Source organism: Marmota flaviventris, chromosome 19 (assembly GCF_047511675.1).
Source record: "Marmota flaviventris isolate mMarFla1 chromosome 19, mMarFla1.hap1, whole genome shotgun sequence".
Lineage (NCBI taxonomy): Eukaryota > Metazoa > Chordata > Mammalia > Rodentia > Sciuridae > Marmota > Marmota flaviventris.
The window spans coordinates 22,402,465-22,415,676 of NC_092516.1; the positions used below are offsets into that span (position 1 = coordinate 22,402,465).

Below are 13,212 nucleotides of genomic sequence, written 5' to 3' on the forward strand. Positions count from 1 at the left end.
CACTGCATCAGAACACTACAGAAGGCAGAAATCTTCAGATTGTCAGCTCACTTCCATGCAGGGTTTCTGGCCAGATGTAGCTGGGATTTCTATCTGTGGCTCTATAAGGGGCAACTACTCCCTTGGTGGATGGATCTGATCACCCTGAAGAGAATTACAGCTGGAGGTAACTTCTTACAAGAGATTCAGGTTCCCACCAGTCAAAATCAACATTTACTGGCAAATAGATATGATAAATTCACATCTCTTTGCCAAAATGGATTAAGAGACACTTCTTCCACTCAGATAAACACACCATATGTGCAATAGAAACCATCTCACTGAAAATTTTAAAAAAGAATTCAACACTTTCATTTCTTAGGTGAGCATGTTCTGGGGGCAATTTGATCCCTCACTTTGCTCTTCTGTAATTTACCTTCACAATGTGCCATGAATGACAATTTGCAGAAGGCCCTGCAACAGGGAAATGTGGCAATAACACTTTTCTTCATAAGAATAATGAAAAAATGTAGGCACTTTTAACAAGAAACCAAAAAAGCTATTTTATACTTAAAAAGCAAATATACTTTAAGTATTCTTATAACTATAATAGGTAATTTCAAACAGGAAGGCTGATGACTTATTTTGTGAGCCTCATAATTACAACTAATGTTCTCATATTTCAGATCCACTCCTTATAGTGGATCTGAAATATGAGATCATTATAGTCACTTATAGTGACTGTTCCTAAAAAACAAACTCTCAGTCAATAAAATACTCCAGCAGAAAGAGATCTGAATTAATTTATCCCTTTTAACACTACCAAATATACTTAAAACTTCTAAGGCCCAACAAGATAACTTCTCTGGCACTGAAGTGGAACAGGACAAAGAGTTCATTATGAAAGCCCCTGAGCACATTGGCCAGGGTCACAGGACAGAGAGGAGATGACATAGGATCAACAATATGTATAATATGCTTTAGAGTGGATATGACACTCATCCACATAGATATTCCTTCTGTCAGACCTCCATAAATTATTTTAGGATGCTAGGACTCTAATAGAAAAACAAGCATTTGTTTTTGATTCTCAGTCTTAAAATTCTCCCAATATACTATACTATTTCAAGATAATTATTCTATAAAATGTACAATATGCAAAATGTGACTTTTAGGGTATTAAACTATCATTGATAGGCTCATAAATTAAGAAAAAGCAGAGAAGTAGAAGCTATTTGGAAATCACCAGATCTATAACACTTCTTATGGTAGTTTCCTATTACAAGACTAGAAGTCTAGGGTTCACCTAACTTCAAGTCCGGGTGCCTTGAAAAATAGTATTTGCAGTTCTGTCTCAGAGACAAAGGTAATGTTGGTTCAAACATCCTCTGCACCTGCCCATCACAGCACATGTGTGATTTGTAAGCATAATATTCCACTCTTGTTTATCAGAAGCCTTGTATGAAATATGACCACATAGTAATGGGAAATTGATAAAAAATGAGGAATAATGAACTAGGGGTTCTGAGGGAACTGTAGAGCAAGGAAATTATTTTAATGAGGAGGGCAGAAATTTCTCTCTCAGGCCAGTCTGAAGGGGCTTAATGCATGGAACTGCTGAGATAGCTCTGGACCATGGCAGAATTCATAGCCACTCCCAGGTTTGTGATACACATTTTAGACAAGAAAAAATTGTTTTGTTCCAAAAATCTGGGGATGACTTTTGATACCCATGTTCCCATGGGTATCATGATTGCTTTCTCTCTCTCATTGTGGAGTTTACATTGAATTGAGAAAGAATAGTTTTAAATGTTTGACCTATTTAAGCTGAGACAACATGTTGGGATAGATTTGTTCATAATGTTGAAGAACCAAGATGATTGGTAACATTAATTAAAAATGAAATAATTTCTGAATATAATTAATCAGTTAAAATTAATCATTACCACAAGCTATTAATGGTCACATACTATCTACAAGGCACTTTAATAGCAACTTACTACTCAGAATGACGCTAAGAAGGAGTAAAAACATAAAGTGTCCTGCCATCAAGGAACTTAGAATCTGACAGGAGACATGAAAGGTATACATGTAATATAACTAGAAAAACTGTCACTCCATCATAGAAAATCACCACACATTAAAAGGAGCAGAACATTTTTATACCAGAGTCCCAGAAAATTTTGCAAGTTTGCTGCATTAAGTGACAGCTGAAGCATGGGAAAGATTCAGTCAAGGGTACAAGAATTAAAATCAAGAATCAATAAATGGGATGGACTCTAAAAAGTTTTTTCTCAGCAAAAGAAACAATCTGTGAGGTGAATAGAGAGCCTACATCTTGGGAGCAAATCTTTACCCCTCACACATCAGATAGAGCACTAATCTCTAGGGTATATAAAGAACTCAAAAAGCTAAGCACTCAAAAAAAAAAAACAAACAAACAAATAATCCAATCAATAAATGGGCCAAGGACCTGAACAGACACTTCTCAGAAGATGATGTACAATGAGTCAACAAATATATGAAAAAATGTTCATCATCACTAGCAATTAGAAAAATACAAATCAAAACTACTCTAAGAAATCATCTCATTCCAGTCAGAATAGCAGCTATTATTAATACAAACAACAATAAGTGTTGGCGAGGTTGTGGGGAAAAAGGTACACTCATACACTGTTGGTGGGGCTGCAAATTGTTGCAGCCAATATGGAAAGCAGTATGGAGATTTCTTGGAAAATTGATGATGGAACCACCATTTGACCCAACTATCCCTCTCCTCAGTCTATACCCAAAGGACTCAAAAACAGCATACTACAGGGACACAGCCACATCAATGTTTATAGCAGCACAATTCACAATAGCTAAATTGTGGAACCAACCTAGATGCCCTTCAGGAGATAAATGGATAAAAAAATATGGCATATATACACAATGGAATATTACTCAGCAATAAAAGAGACTAAAATTATGGTATCTGCAGGTAAATGGATGGCATTGGAGAAGATAATACTAAGTGAAGTTAGCCAATCCCAAAAAAATAAATGCCAATTCTTTTCTCTGATATAATGAGTCTGATTCATAGTGGGGTAGGGAGGGGGAGCATAGGAGGAATAAATGAACTCTAGATAGGACAGAGGGATGGGAGGGAAAGGGAAGGAGCAGGGGATTAGAAATGATGGTGGAATGTGATGAACATCATTACCCAAAGTTCATGTATGAAGACACAAATTGGTATGAATATACTTTGTATACAACCAGAGATATGAAAAGTTGTGCTTTATATGTGTAATAAGAATTGTAATGCATTCTGCTGTCATATATAGATAAAAAAATAATGGGGGTCAGTGGGGCAGTGTGGGATGGGTGATACCATGGAATTAGTAGCTAAGGTCAAGCAGCGACCTTGAATTGCAAAGGCCCTGGCAAGGCTAGGGCTGATCACAAGGTGATTGGCAGGTGCATTGCCCATTCTGAGGCAGAGGGCCACAGTGACTCAGACTGCACAACACTTCCACACAGTTGGCTGAGGTCTGTGGCCTGGCTTGATTTAGATCCTCACACTCTTCTAATAATATGCCTACTGCTAAAACACAAATAAGACATACAGCTAAGCTGGAAGAAGATTTTGTGCTTCCTGTGGGCATGGTGCAATGTATGGACCCCGGAGGACACCTCTCCACGCCTGTGGCAGGTTTTCAAAACATTGTCAATTATTGATAACTGAAAGCTGTGTAAAATAATACTTGTCTGTGACATGCAAACTGTTAGATGGACTGAGCTGACCTCCTCTCCACCTCAGAGGAAAACAAGTGTTACCTCTATCTGCACATTGATTTCACTGCTTCTTCACTCCATATAAATTTGTTTTGTTTTGTTTTACATCTTTTGAACTGATTATTACATCGGCCTGTATCCCTTGTGGAGTTGAATAAATTTTTTATATATGTTTATTTTATATCAGTCATTTCACTTTTCTTCTGGGACTTAACTTCTACTAAATATTTTGTCAAGGTTTTTCCACATCACATATACCCATGGCTGACACACACTGACTCTGGATACACGGCAGTGTGTTTACCCATATTAAAACATCCAAGAGACACATTCGGAAATACACTCTGTCCTGCGCCTTGCACTCATCACTGCCCCCAAAGCCTCAGCAGCACCGCCTTGACCGCCACCTTCCCCAGGTGTGGATGGTGGGTTTCATGGTTGTCCGGGGTCCAGGAAGAAGCTGTGTTAGAGTCTGTAAACAAGTCTGGATGGTGCCTGGCAAAATGCCAGAGGGAGTGGTTTGAGAAGTAACAAAAGCGAGCCATTAAGTGTGGAGATTCCTGATTGGTTGACTGATGTATCTAGTTTATGCTAATTAGATAAGCTGTGTGGAATGTACAAATACTGCTCCTGTCCTGCAATAAACGGCTCCCACTCCTGCTGTATCAACGTACACAAGTTGTTCATCACCCCCCAGTTATTTTGTTGCAGCCGGACTGCGGCAAAGCTGCTTGTGGACTCCTGGCAGAGGCAGCCACCAGGGGCTAGTATCACGGGTGTACTTGCCCAGTTCACTGAGCTTCTTCGGACATATAACCAGGCAATCAGGGTACCATCACCCCACAAATGCCAGGCCCCAGTATGCACACTGAACTCCTCAGACAGTCACCAGGCTGCACTCAGGACCCAGCTTGAGGAGCATAGGGTGCAGGGAAGCCACCAATGCTCCTGTGCTGGGCCCTGGGGTCTCATCAGGGTGCAAGAGGATTCACTACAGCCAGTGTCCCATTAGACACCCCAGTTCTGCTTTCCAGGGAAAAAAATGCCAGTGCAGATCTCTGCCACTCTTTTCTCCCTAAGGAAAAGAATCCTGCAACCTGGTTGTGAGGGTCAGGAGGGGTATTCCTCCCAGAAACAAAACAGCAGCTTTGGGTGTATCTTGTTCTCTACTAGCCTTTCAGAAACATGAAAACAATGGGATTCGCTTGCAGGAGATACTTTCATGACAAGGAATAAGTGCACAGGAAAGCAAGAGAATGTGGTAAACAGATAATTTTAGAAAGAGTAAGTTACAAAAATAAGAATGAAGTTTTTTAAAAATGTAAGAATCAAGTACTATGGCCAGCGAACAAATAGCAATGACTTAATAAGTTCCAGATAAATCTTCCTAATAATTTTTGAAAAATACTAAAATTATTTGCAACATACATGTGGAGCACAAAGCAAATATTTTCAGTGATCAAATAGATTTTCCAGAAAATAAGCTTAAATTTAAAATTTTAGAGGATGATTTTTATCAAATTTTGGAAATTTTATAAATGCACACATATTTGACCCATTAATTCCAATTCTCAGGAATTTGTATTAAGAATATTTGCACATATGCAGAAAGATGTGTACAAAGTATTGTGGCTAAAAAAAGGAAACAGAATGAATGACAGTTGGCTGAATAATGGTAAAGTAAACATTCGCAGTCATAAATAAAGAGCTGAAGCGCCCAAGCAGCGGTAGGCTCTGCTTGTGGGCAGTAGTGAGTGGAGATTCACCCTGCCCCACACTGGATTTTTGGGGAGGCTCCTAAGAACCAGACCTGCATAAGAAATGACTACTGTCTGGCCCAAAGGGTAGGTTGCCCTTCACTCTCCAAAGACCCCACCTTGAGACCTGATGAGACCACAGCTGCCACCTGCTGGAACGCCCCTCTCAGAAGCCTGCAGTACCCTGGGAGTGCACCTAAGGGCTATGAATGGACAAGATGCCAACTCACAGCACATCCTAACCCAGTCCACCTCCTGTGGGCAAGAAGGCGAGCTGAGTCTCACATCAAACAGTTTTGGCTTCAGCCTTAAGCCACTCCACTCCAACCAGCAGCTTGTGATCAACACAAAAACAGGAAAAGATCAACAATCCCATTCCTTGCTTTATCAGTACATAACTCAAGAACTGGAAAGAAATACCACTGGACACAAATAGTGACCACCCACCCTGGTCAACTATTCTGACCCTCAGTGGAAGAGATTCCTTCAGTCTTCACTAAGTTTGGGGTTTTTTTTTTTTTTCATGTTTTCTTGTGTGTGTGTGTGTGTGTGTGTGTGTGAGAGAGAGAGAGAGAGAGAGAGAGAGAGAGAGAGAGAGAGAGAGAGAGAGATGGAGGGAACATGGGTACTTGTGAATTCTGGCTATGCTGATTGGTTCTGAGTCATATGTGTCACACACACTTATTTCTTTCTTTTTCTCTCATTTTTGTCATTTTTTGTATGTAATTATTTTTCTAGCATTGTCTTTTGAGAGTTTGGGCTTTTTGAATTATATATTTTTGTTTTGTTTTATATTATTTTCATTTGCTTATTCCTCTTGTTTCTCTTTCTTATCTTCTCCTGCTAATAGCCAGATTCTACTGTTCTCTCTCCCAGTACCTTCTTCTATTTCCCCCATCCTACCATATCAACAAAACCTGCTATATATTATGCATCTCTCTATTCACTTGTAAACAATTTTCCAACTTCTTAACACATTTTCTTTTCTCCTAATTAACTGTATTTTAACATCTTTCAGAACTAATTGGCTTGTATAACTCCTGCCCTCACCATTAATGCTAATATAATCATTACTACTGTGGATGATGTAGTTGATACCTGCTCTTTGCTTTAAAGCCAGATCTAGTTTGTGGTTATTGTTTTCATTGTTGACACTGAAAGATCCACAGATCCCAAACCCGGAACGAACCACACGAGACACTGGCTGCAAAAGCAAGAGGCAAGTTTATTGATACACAGGCGCCTGCGGGTGCTCAGCGAAACCTCAGCCGGAGCTTCGGTGAACTGGCACACCGGGCTCTGGGGCACAGATCTTTTATAGGGAGCAGGGGGTTAGTTTTCAGCTTAGCACAGCAGCAGCCTTTCTATTGGTTTCCCTGAATCCAGCAGCGGGGTCACCTGGGGGGTAAACTTGTTTTTTTTTTTTTGCTCAAGTTTGGCCCTCCCAGGGTTATCTATATGGAACATCTTGTGGTTGCCATTGTGCAAGACTTGAAATGCTATGTGCAACTGGTGGGGTTTTGACATGGGGGCTGGGTAAGAAAGCATCCTGCAGCTTCAAGGCACAGGGGCTGGATTTCCTAATGTTGGGCCTGGGGCCTTGAGGTCCTTCATTCCCCCCTTTTCTTTATCCGGGATATAATCCTATATCCATTGATCTACCTGCTCAGAGTCCGGCACTAGCTCAGCTGATGGCTCAGGGTGCTGTGGGAGTACTTGATATTGCTGCGCGAGGACCATAGTTTGGATTACAGACAGTTTTTCTTTCATAAATTGCATTAATTTGTTGAATATGCAAGGTCCAAAGGTTAAAATTAACAGTAATATAATCAAGGGGCCAGCTACAGTAGATAATATAGTAGTTAGCCTAATTTTGAATAGGACCCCAGGGTCGTAGGCATTTTTGAAGTACATTTTTAGGCCCCATTTTTTTTTTTTTCTTTTTTGATGTCTTGCCTGCCTGAGTAAAGGTAATGTTTAAGGGGTTGCAGGCAAACGCGGAGCATGGCCCTGCCCCGTACCATTTCAGGCTCCTACAGGAGTCGGAAGATAGTGGGGGCTCTTGTCCTTTTTTTTTTTTACTTGTATTAAATCCCCAGATGAACCTGGCTTCCATCATATATCCCTCGTAGTTTTATATCCCCAAGATTTACAATAGTAACTTTCACGTTGTCCACATTTTTGTACCTGTGACTGGGTTTTTCCATCCCTAGGGCATATGTAGAAGGGTGTCTCCCTTAGAGCTGCTCTACACCCTGTGGGATATTTTACGCAGGCGCAGCGTCCACTGTAGACGCATGCTTCTGCCTCACTGGGGTCATCAAAGTCCTTTGCCTTAGCCAGCAGGTAACAAAGATCAGGCCTTAGAGCAGGTTACCAAGCCCAAAGGGGGTATTTTGTGGATGTTTGTTTTTAAATTATATCTCCTGTCCCCGATAATATTTGCCATGTCTGGCTCACAGTTTGGTTAGCAACCGTTAGGGGAAATACAAAGCACAAAGCAAGGAAAATCAACAGCGTGTGAGTCTTATCTTTAGTGGATTTTGAGTGCGTTGTAACTTCCATTCTGGATCCGGAGAGGTGCCTGTGGACTCCTGTGGATGTGCAGCTTTCACGTGGGAGGCGTGGATCCAAGCAGCGATGCTGTCCACTTTGACTGCAGTGGGAGTGGTCAGCAGAATGGTGTAGGGTCCTTTCCACCGCAGTTCGAGGTTCTTGTTCTGGTGCCTGCGTACCCAGACGGTGTCTTCAACTTTGAAGGGATGTGGCAGCGAGGGGGTTTTAAGTTCCTCCTTGTATGCTGCGGCTAGAGGCTTCCAGACCTCGTTCTGGACCAATTGCAAAGCATGCAAATGAGTCTGCATAGATGGGGTGAGGGAGGCATAGGTTTCAGTTTCATAAAAGTTAACAGCGGGTGGTGGTGCACCGTACAGAATCTCAAATGGGGTTAGTCCCTGTGGGCCTGGGGTGTCTCGGGCCCGGTACAAGGCTAAAGGTAGGAGTTGTACCCAGTCTCTAGTGCCAGTTTCAAGCGTTAAAGTCTCCTGATGGTTCTGCATGGAGACCCGCTATGAGTAACTGGTGATAGAGACGTAGGTGGTTCCTACCTGCTTCAGTCGCATAGTCCCAGTTTGGCCGGGTTGAAGAAAAAGCTTCATTAATCAAATTTGTGAGTTGGGTGGGGCGCCCGTCATCCCCTGGCACATTTTTGCGAGCTTTTAAGAGAACCTTCTAATAGAGAAATCTTTAATTCTGCTACTTAGGGCTGGATAACCATATTAGCAAACATCAAGTCTACCTGCGTTGGCTAGAAATAAAAGCCTTAGACTAAAACTATTCTAGTAGTCCCTTTGACAGTTATCAGGCATTTCTAAGAATTTTTTCTTGTAGCCTCTAGTCTACTTATTTATGGAAGTTATATTTAATTATTATTATTATTTAATATGTTTAGGAACAGCTGTGCTTTGGCTTTTACTGTCTTTGCTAAGTGTTTAAGATGAAGCAAGTCAAACTGACTTTTGTTTCTACCTATTGTTTACAGTCAGCTGAATTATCCTGGGAGTCCTTGGGAACTTCATAGCAGCTTTTCAGTTCTGCTAGTGCCATTTGCGCTAGGATGGGCCCAGGCCTTGCTTGACCATATGGCTTCCCTCAGAAGCATCAGGGATGTCTCCCTTTTTTAATGACCTTTCTCTTTACAGCAAATGCACCGATTGGCTTTCTGTCCTCCATTGGTCTCATTAATCTCCCTGCTCAGGAGGTTATGTGGCCTAGAGTTGCTGAGCCCTTTGGAGAAGTCCCCTATTCCCTGATTCAGACTGACTCAGAGGGCAAGAGCCGAATATTGGTTTTCTTGGCCCTTTTAATTTAATTAATTTTAAAAACTTGATCTTAAACATCCAGCAAATAAGTTAACAGCCTTATATTAAGAGCACTGGGCTTTAATGTTCATCTCTCTATCCTGTAGGTGATAACTTCTTATCTTATGTTGGCCCAGGTTGTGTTCTTAAAGCAATACCTTTTTAAGACATTAACAGGCAATCCTTAAACCATCTATAAGTAAATTTTAAAACAAAACTAACTAGGGTAAAAACATATTTAGCTTATATAATAGCTACCTTGAATTCTAGCAGGGTTATACATCATAATTTTCTGTTTGAGATCCTAGTAATCTTGGCATAAACCTATTTTTGGACACAATTTTAACTGTACTGAAATCTGGCTTACTTTTTTATAGCCACTTTTACATGTAGTGAGATGGGACAGAGCCTTATCTCAAGTAAGGCAGGGCTCTTTATAAATCTCAAGTACTATAGTTCTGAAGCTGATCATTTTATAAAGTTTACATAAATTGTTGTTCAAGTTTACATGAACATTAGCTAACACAACATAATATCACACCTAAAACATGAATTAAAGGCTGAAAGCTTTTAACCTCCTATAGAAAAGCAGCAATGCACTCCTGTGTTTTGCAATAAAGTACATTACTACTTTTCTACAAGAGGTCAAAATTTAAAATTACCATACAACTTTAGAACACCAGCTTGATATAATGTTCTTTTGAAGCTTCTACCTTACAGACTTGTATACCTGGAAGATATGAACACATTAATAACACCATAATTATATAAACCTCTTTTTGTTCACATTTTGAAACAATATTTGTAAACTTCTAAATTTAAGCAGAGTTAACATTTTATTAGGGCCTTTTTGAACACCTAGAGAAACTTATAAGCTTAATTTTGAGGACAGGAACTGCTATTTTGAGCAGACACTTTAGGCCTAAGGCATTTTAACCTTAAGTTATATTTCCAGGTTTTAGATGTTGAAAATTATAATACAAATTTAAGAAGTAATTTTCAAAATTTAAAATTTTATCTTTTTACATTAGAAAAACTTGTTCACATAAAACTGGAAATAGGATCTCTACCACCAGAAGAAATTTTTTAGTACCTCTAAGTCACTTTGCTAGTTCTGAAGTTTCTAAAGTAGTATTGAGTTACATTAAATTTGCCCACGTATTACCATATATATCTGAAATTAAGCTTTGAAAATTTTTAAGACTATTGCTATTTAATTATCTAATGTCATTTTTATGAGCCAGACCAACGTTTTAATTTCTTTTCAGGCTACCCAGTTCAAAATTGAAACTCTTTAATTTTAATTAATTTTTTTTATTCCAAGTATTTAAGTTTTCTAGCATGAACTATCTGAAATCAAACTAAACAATTGCTTAAACCCAACTTTTAACTGCAAGATAGTGCAATGCTTTAGAAACCCATTCAGATACCAGATTGTTACAATAAAAAATTATTTTTTAGACACACATTTAACCTAGATCATCTTTAAGAAACAATCAGACAACCAGATAAGAAAATATCTCTCCAGGTTTTGAACTTTCATTTAATTATGACTCCTGTCAGTGGCACCATAGACTTTCCCATGAGTGGACCAGATGTTTTCACGTAGGGGCAACTATAGGTGTAAAATCAAGGGTCTCAGTGTGACTGGCTTTACTGCATTCAGTGTCCCTTCTTTTTAAGTAAACAGAGGTGGCGTAATCCTTAAGATGTAGATAAGGACCCAGGGAACTCCCCAGAGCTAAATGGCTCTGGCAGCTGCTGGGAGTCCCTTAATCCCATCTTTCACCCACAGGATCAGTTCCTCCAGTTTGGTTTGACCTTAGGCATTAGGCATTTTTTTTTTTAACTTTTTAGTAGCCAGCTCCCAAAAAGTTTATCCTCTGCTTGCAGTTGTTTCGAGTGCTAGGCTTCCCCAAGAAAGCAGAGTGGGGACTCCTTAAAAGTCCCCTTGAGAGTGTCAAAATTTGTGACTGAAAATTTGGTTCCCATCTCTAAAGTACAGATATGAATCAGACAGGACATAAAACACAAAGAACGCTGCGCGGCTTCGGCACCAACCGAAAGAATCAGATGGCCTGGGAGAAACTGCTTCTCCGTCGCCTACAAAACAGATGGCCTGGGAGAAACTGCTTCTCCATCGCCTACAAAAACGGTGTATCCCTCGGAAACACCGGGGGCCCCAAAGAAATGGACCCCTCTGATCCCTGGGACGTCTCCCAGGGTGGCAGGGGTGAAGTCCGAGATCGTCAACTCCTTCCCCGTCTGCCTCAGAAACCTGAGTGATCACGGAACTGCTTCAGAATCAGAATACTAAGTGACTATGCATAGTCTTTCAGGCGCCGCGCAAAACAGAAAACAGATAACCAACAGGACAACAGGTTAGACATAGACAGCTCGAGCTGGCCAGCTTACCTCCCAGTGATGTCGGGTGTCCTCCGGATAGGGATCGGGATCGGAACCGGGATCTTGGATCTCAGTGGAACCTCCAAATGAAAGATCCACAGATCCCAAACCCGGAACGAACCACACGAGACACTGGCTGCAAAAGCAAGAGGCAAGTTTATTGATACACAGGCGCCTGCGGGTGCTCAGCGAAACCTCAGCCGGAGCTTCGGTGAACTGGCACACCGGGCTCTGGGGCACAGATCTTTTATAGGGAGCAGGGGGTTAGTTTTCAGCTTAGCACAGCAGCAGCCTTTCTATTGGTTTCCCTGAATCCAGCAGCGGGGTCACCTGGGGGGTAAACTTGTTTTTTTTTTTGCTCAAGTTTGGCCCTCCCAGGGTTATCTATATGGAACATCTTGTGGTTGCCATTGTGCAAGACTTGAAATGCTATGTGCAACTGGTGGGGTTTTGACATGGGGGCTGGGTAAGAAAGCATCCTGCAGCTTCAAGGCACAGGGGCTGGATTTCCTAATGTTGGGCCTGGGGCCTTGAGGTCCTTCAACACTTGCTGAAGCCACCATGCCTCTTTATTGGTGACAATTGATGTTGAATAAGTCATAGTAGGAACTGGGTATTTAACACCATGTATTGTTTGTTATTTGCAATGGTTGTTACTATTTTTTATTTCACCCCATTCTGTGAGGTTCCAGGAACCTATGAGACACAGTGCATAGGTTACACTTTGCTGCTGACCTAAACTTTCTCTGACATTACTCCAACTCTAAGAAGTTAGGACACAAAAGCCCCAGACCAACAACCAGGACCCAAGTAAGAACAACATAGAGGGACCTCAGGTCCCACCCCCTTGGCACCTACCCATTCATCAACAACAGATAGAAGTTCCATAACAAACAAGATAATTACTTTACAAAAGGACACACATTTAAGAAAAAAACAAGAGTTGGAGGAATCCACCTCAATTGATGCACAAGCCCAAGACCTCTGAAAACATGTGAAAACAGGCAAACAAATCTCCCCCCAAATCCACTATTCACAATAAAAGATACTACCAACAGTGAAGTAGACAAAACCCAGAGAAAGATTATAAAAAAACTGATTATTAAAATGTTCAATGAACCAAAAGAAGGTATAAAGAATGAATTAAAAGAGATCATAGAAGATGAAAGGCTACTTTAATAAAGAAATAGAAATAGTGAAAAGAAACAAACAAAACCCTAGAAATGCAAGTCACAATCAATCAAATTAAAAATTAAATTGAAGGCATCACTAACAAATTAAATTGCACAGAAATTAGAACTTCAGGCCTTGAAAAGAGCACATGTGATTTTGAGTACACAGAATGAAATAAAGGGGAAAAATTATAGAACATACAGAATATACAAGAATTCTGGGACAACATTAAAAGACCAAACACAAGAATCATTGGGATAGAA

General features: G+C 40.4%; 1 long non-coding RNA gene across 1 annotated transcript; it reads right to left on the minus strand.

Moving 5' to 3' along the window:
- Positions 1–7,883: 7,883 nt before the first annotated feature.
- LOC139702853 (uncharacterized) lies at positions 7,884–12,314 on the minus strand. The gene is made up of 2 exons (XR_011705427.1): positions 11,786–12,314; positions 7,884–8,368 (listed from the first exon to the last, which is right to left on the minus strand). It is a non-coding gene; the product is annotated as an uncharacterized lncRNA (long non-coding RNA).
- Positions 12,315–13,212: the final 898 nt, after the last annotated feature.